Raw genomic sequence first — 10,350 nt, 5'->3', positions numbered from 1 at the left:
CCTTTTTCTCTCTCTGGTCTCTCTCTGCTCCATCTCACCCGGCTATTCCTCCTTCCCCTTCCTCCTCTTAATCTCCCTCCTGGTCCTGTTCTTTCTCCTCCCCCTTTACCCCCTCCTTGTCCTGCTCTTCCGAGAAGTAGCAGGAGAAAGGGGGAGGTGAAACAGGATGACGACAGTAGAGAAGGTGGAGGGGAATGAGTGTGTTTTGCAGACATTTTCACTGTGAGTGATGAATAAAGATAAGAATCATACCAAGTCAATGGAGAATGCCTATATCATTACAATAAGTCCATTTGTCAGGAGAAACATATCTGTTGGTACAGTAAGTATGTTCATAGAAACAATCGCCAGGTGAACCCATTCCCCGTACACAAAGACAGAATAAGACCCAACTAAATACTATTAAATAATAATAATTGATCAGTTTTTTATAGAGCTTTTCTAAATACTCAAAGACCCTTTACAAATAAGAAAGGAATACAGACAGTACAGACAATCAAACAAAAGGGAAAAAATAAACACCCCAACAATAGGCAACACATTAAGAGAGCTTATGAAATTATCTAATCATGCTCATCTCCGTTACTAAATGTTATAAACATGGATTATTTTAGGAAAACATTGTAAACTCACAGTTTATGTTAGTCGTGCCGGCACGGCGGGTGCACGGCGTCCGAGAGGGGCGGAGTCTTTAAACAGGAACTGTGCATATCATGGGGAACAGCGGAACAACTCAAGGATGAACTTGGATTAATGATGAGCACAAATAGACCCTCGGGGGCTCCGTATATATTTATTTGTATATTCTCTTTTTGGAGTGATGTTATTAGGAAAGAATGACACGGCCACGGCAGGAGACCCCCGCAGGAGCCCATGCTTCAGACCAGGCAGGAGACCCCCGCAGGAGCCCATGCTTCAGACCAGGCAGGAGACCGCCTCAGCATACCACGGCATGCAGCAGACCACTGCAACTGATAACTGCAGCAGGCTAACAGAGCAGACGAATGACAATGGTGTACAAAAAGCAGGCCAACAGGCCTAAGTTGGTTCCTAATTTGTAATATACTTGCCGTAATATACTTAGTATCCGGCCGGATACTAAATCCGGCCGGAGTCCATTTTGTGTATTACATTTTATTTGTGCCGTGTATATTAAGTGGCATTCTCCAAAAATAGTCCTGGAGGGCTAGAATCTCCAAATTATACATTTCAGTGCTACCCTGATTCATATAAAAGAAACCCAGTGTCTCTATCTTATTCCAGAGCCATTCTGTGAACCTCTTTAAGGTGTTACTGACTCTTCCCACGACCACTGAACTACCCATTCAAATGACTTCCGACTTGGCCAGAGCTACCACATTGATCATGATATGTGTCTATTAGGTCTTCATTCATATAGAAAATACCCCCAGTCTCTATCTTATTCCTAAATCGTGTTGTTGCTAAAAATGTCTATACATTTGTAGGAAATAGATAGGGGCGTGGCTCGGGCCACTTTTGACTTTTGGAACCCAAACTTGAGAACGTGGTCCCACACTATATTTGCTTACACACCTAAAAGCACAAGTTTCTATATCAATCGTTTGGACTTGTAACCTCTATCCCGTACGGGCCACTATATTGTCAGAGCTACTAAGTGTTGCCTGTGAGGGATACTCTCTCAGAATGTGGGGAGAAGAGGCCATTTAAGAGACAGGAAGGTGTACCCGCCCCGAAAATTGGCCCTCTGTGATCCCAGGGGAGCGGTCCGTGGCCCTTTATTAGGTGGTGTCATTTTGATACCGTCAATGGGTGGCTTTATGACGGCCCCCCACACGGCTACCTTTCGACCGAGAGACTTGAGCTTTTCACAGAGCAATCCCAAGGCCCCGGTGGTGGACCGCTGCCGCTCATGTGTTTCAATGGAATTCAACGGTGTTTTGTGGCTCACTTCCGGTTGGGCAACAGTAACCAAATTGATGTCCTTCATCTAAAAGTGACCCGGCTCTCTAGCTTCCCCCCCAAGTCATTCCCCATTCCCTTGTGGGCTGTGTACTAATGACCTCTGACTTGCCCATTTGACTAACTTCCTGGTGGGCTATATTCACCAACTTCATAATTGCATTAATAGTTGAATGCCTTCTTTCATCTAAAAGAGACCCCAGCTCTTTTCTCAGTAGTTCTTCTGGCCTCTGCTGACCTCTGGGACGACCCTTTGATTAACCCTCGCTATAAGCCACGGGTCGGTCTCCACCTGCAGCTTCTGTGCCTGCTTCCAGGTGACGACAATGTCCTCAGGACGGGGGTGGCTGTCTGTCCTCAGGACTGGGGTGGCTGTCTGTCCTCAGGACGGGGGTGGCTGTCTGTCCTCAGGACGGGGGTGACTGTCTGTCCTCAGGACTGGGGTGGCTGTCTGTCCTCAGGACTGGGGTGGCTGTCTATCAGGACTGGGGTGGCTGTCTGTCCTCAGGACGGGGGTGGCTGTCTGTCCTCAGGACGGGGGTGGCTGTCTGTCCTCAGGACTGGGGTGGCTGTCTGTCCTCAGGACCGGGGTGGCTGTCTGTCCTCAGGACCGGGGTGGCTGTCTGTCCTCAGGACCGGGGTGGCTGTCTGTCCTCAGGACGGGGGTGGCTGTCTGTCCTTAGGACTGGGGTGGCTGTCTGGCCTCAGGACGGGGGTGGCTGTCATTCAGGACTGAGGTGGCTGTCTGTCCTCAGGCTGCCCGTCCGCCCCTCGTCCTTGGCCAAGGCAATCCTTCGGATGGACGGGTGCCTGATTGTTCGGGCGTTTTAATAAAAAAATAGCACTCTTATTAATGGCCCCTAATTAATTGGATGTTCACCATTCTTTTAAAAATAACATTGGGTCTGGATCCTCATACATCAACTTGTGTGGGTTTAATGAGGTTATGAACTATCTTTTGCCATGTCGGGTCCATGAGATGTGCCTCCTCACTGCAGCCAAAGCCAGCCGCTCAGCCACAGCTCCACCGGCGCCCAGGGCACGGCGGCAGCTGAAGTGGTTGGCAGCTCGTCTTTGGGGTAGAGATCAGCTAACATGGGGGCATTCAGTAGAGAAGCCCCTGGAAGGGGGTCTTCTAGAAGAGCCAGTCTTTGAGGCCTGTGGGGGGTAGCGCCTGCACATCTCGGCGTAGTCCTAGGGTCCACCTTGGCGGGTCCAGGCCCACCTGGATTCCTTGGCCTTCTGCAGCTCTGCCAGCGTCTCGTCATGGCTGTTCCTCTTTGATGAGATGGGTGGACAGCATGTCCTGGGGCTTCTCACAAAGCAGGTAATGGGCGATGCGGTAGTCGCTCTGGTCAGCCATTTTTTTTTGTTGACCTTTAACATTGTGAGGCTGGAAAACAATAGTTTGATCTAGCTTGGATGAAAGCCCACTCACCACGTCAAGGTGCAGGCCATGAGTGGGAAAAAACAAGAGTGTGTAGGCCACTCACGGCATCCTTCCACAAGTGTGTGTGTGTGTGTGTGTGTGTGTGTGTGGGGCACACCAAGCGTGTGAATGAATGAATGCCTTTTATTGTCACTATACATAGTACAATGAGATTAAGCGCATCTCCGTCCCAGTGCATACACATGTAGAATATAAAAATACAAATCTAATAACGTACAAAAATTGAAAAAAAAAATAAAATTAGGCCACACCAAACAAACTCTTACAGGAGGTTATTCCTTCCTCCATAGCATGCTTAAACCCCTGATACACTGGATACACTGGTAGCCTGAGGACCAGTGAACCGGTATTTGCTGTTGGAGAAAGGGCCGGTCCATCCCCCTCATGGAGGAACTCCAGCAGGGGTTGGGTGGGAAAACCCACAGCAGGAATCCTATCGAGGCCCGTGGCAAACGCCAAAACCGCCCCCAGAGTGAGACTCGTATCTCCATCTGTTGGTACATAAGAGATAACTTGTAAGGACGCCAGCATGTGAACATTAACTAATTAATTAAGGAATTTTACACAAACATGCGCCAATCTTTCATCGTCCTTAGTTGCATTTCTCTGATCACGAGAAATGTTCAAAAGTCCTTGTTTAACCATAAGTGTGAACTAGTAAATCAATGTCATTCTTAAAAAAAAAAAATCTGGCATTGGTTTACTGTTATTCCCTATGCAGTGCTGTATTTACAGGTATGCATAGGTTAACAAATCAAATTGTATATATTTTTCATTTGTGCATTTGTGCATTCATAAAGAGCTTTAAACAGGACGGGGTCTTGTCTTTTCCTTTATGTATTGTGACCCATTATTGTTTGTGAAGACTGAACCTCTACGGGATGCCCCTTTTATATCAATTCATGATAATATCACCGGTTACCAGTTACTAATGTTGAAACAGTTGAACATTGTTGTTTTTTGATCATTCTACAGCTTTCCCAGTCTTTTGTTGCCCCCTGTTTTGAATTGTTTTGCTGGCGTCACATATTAAGCATATATTTACAAAGAACAATTAGAATAGGAAAATCATCAAATATATTTCCTTGTATTGTTTCCAACTTGAATATGTCAAAAAGGATTTACAAATTTTTAAATTCTATTTTAGATACGCTTTACATAGAGTTCCAACTTTCTTTTTTTTTCTTACCCTCCACCTCAATCAGCCAGTCCCTCCAAAACCCAACTGTCCTGGCCTCCTTCCTTCTCCGATTGGAGCCCGGCTCAGACAGGTTGGAGGTCTGGAATGTTGCTTCCAACTGTGAGGCAAGCAGCGGCTCAAATGTATCCCTGAACAGCCCTTCCAGCGCCTCATGGTGGATCCTCAATAGGTCTACAAGACCAAAGGTTTCCAACCCTTCATTGAATCTGTAAACTCAATGAGATAATAGATCAGAGAAAATATAAGGAGAGAAAATATCTAAGTCTGTTGCTCTGAAGCCGATTCTAGCCTACTCCATTGTACATAATTTGAAGATAAAAATAAATTAGACATAGAATTCTTTAAATTAATTGAAATTGAGATTAGTTTGGAACACATGATTACTTTTCACTCTAACACAATGGTCTCAGTCCATTAAATAGTCACTACCCAGCTCCACTTACTGATTTAGAGCAGTCAGAGTACGGCCCTCAGTATAAAATTGAAGGGCCGCCCCCAGCAGCTCGTCCCTATGTGGGAGGCTCCGGACAAATGAGAAGGAGCCCATGAGGGACAGCGCCTCTCTGGCCTCCTCCACAGCGTCCATGGCACCTTCCACATTTGTGGCATCTGCAATCTAATATACATGAATGACAGAAATCATATTGAAATTCAACATCAGCACAATATAGCGCACACACCACACGGTAGCTTTACACAGAAATACTGCCCCAAGAAGTGGTTTGAATCAACATTAACCATTTACTTGCCTTTTGGAGCTTGGTCCTGAGGTTGTCATCTGTCACCTCTTCCAAAGTGGCCGGACGAGGGGACAGATTACAAACCTGTCTGTACAGGCGCTCTGAAAAAAAGCGGGGAGAGACCTTCCCCTGCACCAGGCAGAGGGCAATCATTCTCCCCACCAGCCTGTACCGTCCTTTCTGAAATGCTGAGATAATGGGAAAAGCACAAGGTCATTGAAGTTTGTTGGTCATTTTAAATGCATGTAAATGCGTGTTGCAACTCTAAATTGCAACACCCTATACCGTAAATTAAATTCAAAGCTTACCAACACTGTCCAGGGCCAGGGTTTTGTTGCCCTCAGGACCCTCAAAAATACAGTTGTTCTGTATTTTGTGGACGAGGAGGGTACAAAACTCTCTGGTGGGTCCGCCCTCATCCACCGCACCTTCTGCCAGCCCATCCACATCTACAAACACCACATCCAATTTTCCATAGGGGTCAAAACTTGATCTTCCGAAGGCCCTGGCCGCACTCTCAAACTCCTCCCCCCGGATAGCAATCCACCCTGTTGCCCCGACCGAATACCAAAACCAGGTCCTGGAGCGGAAGAAGAATGTCCTTCACATTTCGAGGTCTGGAAAAATAAAAAAGAACAAGTCTGGCTTTTATAAAATTGATATCACCAGATATGCTTTAGAACAGTGTTTCTCAAACCTCTCCTGGAGTACCTCTTGTCCTTTTAGCTCTCCCTGATTACCAGCTGTGCAGGGAGAGAGCTAAATTGTACAGGACAAGCAGTCCTCCAGGACAGGATTAAGGAACACTACTTTAGAGAAAAGTTAAATAAATCAATTCAATCAAAGTTCAATCAAAAGTATTTTTAACAATTGGCACACACGTCAAAGAAAAGGCTTCAACTACATTAATAGTCATTTTACATTAACAGTTTACCGTAAACAACATTTTCATACGGGCTAAGGTGTAAAGAAAATACAACAAAAATAAGTAAACAGTAATAGACAAGACAAGGAACAGTTCAACAACAAAAATCAGTGGAGGGCAAAACATTGCAAGTTAAAGATAAAAGCTTAATGTATAATCTAGTAGTGCTGATCCTTTGTATAAAGAAGAGCATCTGCTGCTTAGCTATACAACCTTTCCTATTAAAAAAACTATTTCAAACAATAACCCTAACCCTAACACTGCTTAGATAAGTTTGCTCAATCAACAGGGCATGATGCAGTTACTTGTTACTGTGAGAAGTTTAAAGATAATTTCAGTTTTTTCTAAAATGATGGAGGGGATAATTGGATTCTCGCGGGGCACCAGACTCAAGGTTATTAATGGGAAACACGGTTCAATACTCACAGACTACTGGCAGGTGGCAAAGGGCTGGAAGGTGGAGAAGGGCTGAAAGGGGGCAAAGAGCTGGAAGGTGGAGAAGGGATGGGCAGGGTGTCTTGGCTGGCAGGTTGGGGTTGGCCAGCAGGTGGCGGAGGTACCTGAAAACTAAAGACCATCAGTATTCTTAACCTATGCAGATTTTCAGTACTGGCTAGGTCTAAATAAAGCCCTTTAGTTTGTGACTTAATTTGGAACAATGACTTGGATTGTTATTTTTATTTAAATCTATTACAAAGATAACAACTTCAGGCCACTGGCTGGCTGAAGGTGAGCCTGGGATTTTAGAGGGTAACCCTGAAAAAGAGGATTCTTATGAACAGACGACAGACTTGGAATTAATGTTTTAAAAAAACTGTCTTGCTGGGGCAAGGGTGGTTATCTTCGCCACATTTGCTCTCCAACCTCCTTTTTAGACACCTCCAAACTATTTCATGAGTACTCATTCAAAGTATTCACGTATATTGTGAAAAGAACCATTTTTAAGCAGTTTAAAATATGAATACTGTCAACATTGGTAATTAACTTATACTTCACGACAGACATGTAGATTCTTGAATTGTATTTAACTCATCTTCATAGACACGTGCATTTAGAGGGGGCTTGACATCATTGGATAAAGGGATGGCAGCCGCAGCAAACTGTAAAATAAGTCGTTAATGACATGTACAGTGGTCCATGTTTATTTTATTTGACCTGTTGTGCTTATTTGTTAATGTTCATCTACCTTTGGTCGTATGTAAAGGTTTGACCGGCCCAACACGTTACGTCCCCGAAGGTCCCTAGGACAGACATGATCCAACCGGAGGAAAGAGCTTTGCTGGCCAATTAGCCTGCATAATTCAAAGGCCTCTGGGATATTTGGAACTTTATCCCTGAGGGCCTGCAGGAATTCCTCGTGGGACAGTGTGTCCTGCACTACCACTGTGCAGGTGGATAAGATTTCTAACAAAACATGAAAAAAAAATATTTGTAGTACGTATACTCAGTACACTTTCTTTGGTAGAGCCTAATTGTACACGTGCACTATAATGAAATCATCTAATCAACAATTATCTTAAATGAATATATTCTATTTGAGTATGTAGAAAATAACTGCTATTTTGGCATTTTCAGCCTTCAGATGTATAGTTGTAACATTGTAAGATATTCCCAAATTGAAATTACATTATGCAGTACAATACAGTTTGGTGTAAACAGAAAGAATAAGCATCCAATCAAATTAAGTGGATGACGTTGTGGTGTCTATGTGGGATCTGTCTATGCTTAATTCACAGCCACTCACCTTGGTGACAGCGGTACACCGCAATGTCCTCCTTAAGGATGGAGACCTTTATAGCCACCTGTCTCCTCCCTGGTCTACTCCTCCTGCTTCGAATGGGTCCTCCCCCTTCCACCCTTCCAAACATTGCAAACCTAGGAAAGTGTATATTTTTTATTTTTTACATTGTGCAAAGTATGAATGTTTTCGTTTCATTTCATCTGGTCTTGGGATCAGCTTGAATTATCTTAGATATTTCTTCTGCCAAAACATTTTCTATGTTTTCCATTGTGTTTCAAATTAGAAATTGCCTAAATTGTCTCAAAGTCAAAGCTGATTGTAGGCCTGGCTATATAGAGATGCGTGGATGGGCTATTATTTAAACCGCAACCGCATCACCCGTCCGCACCAACGTTTTTTGACCAATTTTCAAAACCGCACCCGCCCGCCATCCGCCGGTTGTTTTTAGGTCTATAAAGGCGCTGTTGACGCGAGGCTAGAAAGCTCTTGCCTGTTCTTGAAAGGACATTGATCCAACGCAGCAACTATATTTAAAGGCTAAAGTCCATAGTAGGATAGCCTATTGCAGGGCTATTCAACTAAAATAGTAAGAGGTCCAGTTAGAGAAAATTCTTGAAGCAAAGGTCCGGAAGATCATAATGTCTAACTGTTTAGTGTGATATATATTTTTAAGTAGCCAAGTAGTTGGATCAACATTTGCATCTAATCAATACCTGACTGTCAAATCCAATGAATTCAGCACGATTCAAAAACTTAGATTATAATAATGCATGATCAAATAAAGTACTGCACTGATGCATTCATGACAACATCTATTTGACAACTCCTCCAACAGTATATGGCTTTTTGTGTTAACCCAAAATCCAAGCCACTCTGAGGGACCACTCATTAGCACGTTGTTGGGCAGTGAATGTGTTGCTCAGGGTCCTGGTGGACTGGTCATATTGGGCTCTGAGACTACTTACTTTCTGGGATCTCACTTCAGATTTCAGTAGGTATGTTTGTTCAAAACCTTTATGTTTGATCTCATAATGGCGTTTAACATTGGCACTTTATATTACCCTCGTTTCTTTGTCACTCGTCTGTATCTCTCCCTTTCTGCGTCTCACTCGTCTGTAGCTCTCCCTCGTCTGTCTCCCTTTCTCCGTCTCACTCGTCTGCATCTGTATCTCTCGCTATCTTTCTTTTTCTTTCTACCGTCTTTTCCTGTGGTTTATTCCTTAACTCGCTCACCTGTCTTCACTGAGTTGCAATGTTTACCGCCTGGAATGCAGACTTGATTGGCCGAGTAGCATCACGTGGGATGGCTTGACCCGCATGTAATTGGTCTGTGCGGTTCCTCACCCGATAAACCACTACCGTAAAGACTAAAGAAGTTGCGCCGGTCAAAGTAGAAGGGCTTTAGGGCTTTTAGGGTGTTTTATATCATAAAACACTGTAGGTCCGGATCCTCGTATGTGGGAAGGCTTCTGGGTCCGGACCCGGACCACCTGTTAGTGGCCTCTGGCCTATTGGCCATGTGTATCCCCAGAATATGATTAGTGAAGTCTGTCTCCGATCGATGCACAGGGACAAAAATAAATAAATAGCCTTGTTGTGTTTTCATGTTCATCTGTCATGTTGATAAAGAATCACGTCTTACATCTCTTTCCTTTTTCTGTTTATTAATTTCTTCACAGCTCCGGTACATCATCACATCGGTGTATAATAAGGTTGGATACAAAAATAGAAGATGCCCAGTCTGAATCACTGAAGGCTATTAGTTTTAAGTCCTCATCTGTTTTAGTGAAACATAATTCGTAGTCATAAGTACCTTTTAGGTATCTCAAAACATGTTTGGCAGCCACTAAGTTCTCTGATTTTGGCTTTGCCAGTGCTTGTGAACGTTTACTTACTATCTAGCTTATATCTGGTCTTGTACAGGTCATGGCATAAATCAGACTGCCTACAATTTCCCTGTATTCTTTCGGATTTAACACCTCATTGTTGCTGTCCTCCTCCTTGCTGTCACTTTCCACCTTTAGCTCACATGGGGTAGATCTAGGTTTACAGTCTGATATTCCAAACTTTTCCAAAATTTTTAGGATGTACCTTTTCTGACTCATTTTTATTTCCTTTCCCTCAGGTTCAAAATCAATGCCCAAGAAGCATGATATTTTCCCCAAATCCTTCATTTTGAATTGGGATTGCATAGTGTCTTTGAACCTCTTGAGAAGATCATTATTGCTAGCTGCGATGATAAAATCATCCACCCAGATTAACACAATGATAGTTTCCCTATCTGTTTGCTTTCTGTACACACAGTTGTCAGATACAGTTCTCACAACGTTATTTTCTTCTAAATAATCATTT

General features: G+C 43.7%; 1 long non-coding RNA gene across 3 annotated transcripts; it reads right to left on the bottom strand.

Moving 5' to 3' along the window:
* Positions 1-3,500: 3,500 nt before the first annotated feature.
* Positions 3,501-9,227, bottom strand: LOC307089686. 3 transcript variants are annotated; one of them, XR_013812628.1, is made up of 9 exons: positions 8,964-9,227; positions 8,002-8,132; positions 7,444-7,661; positions 6,684-7,357; positions 5,641-5,949; positions 5,342-5,520; positions 5,036-5,208; positions 4,581-4,805; positions 3,501-3,882 (listed from the first exon to the last, which is right to left on the bottom strand). It is a non-coding gene; the product is annotated as an uncharacterized lncRNA (long non-coding RNA). The 3 variants fall into 3 exon arrangements; XR_013812629.1 differs by having other exon boundaries at positions 4,581-4,798; XR_013812630.1 differs by having other exon boundaries at positions 4,581-4,798; positions 9,060-9,227.
* Positions 9,228-10,350: the final 1,123 nt, after the last annotated feature.

Source organism: Pollachius pollachius, assembly GCF_949987615.1.
Source record: "Pollachius pollachius genome assembly, chromosome: 18".
Classification (NCBI taxonomy): domain Eukaryota; kingdom Metazoa; phylum Chordata; class Actinopteri; order Gadiformes; family Gadidae; genus Pollachius; species Pollachius pollachius.
This window is presented reverse-complemented; position numbering and strand designations above follow the sequence as displayed.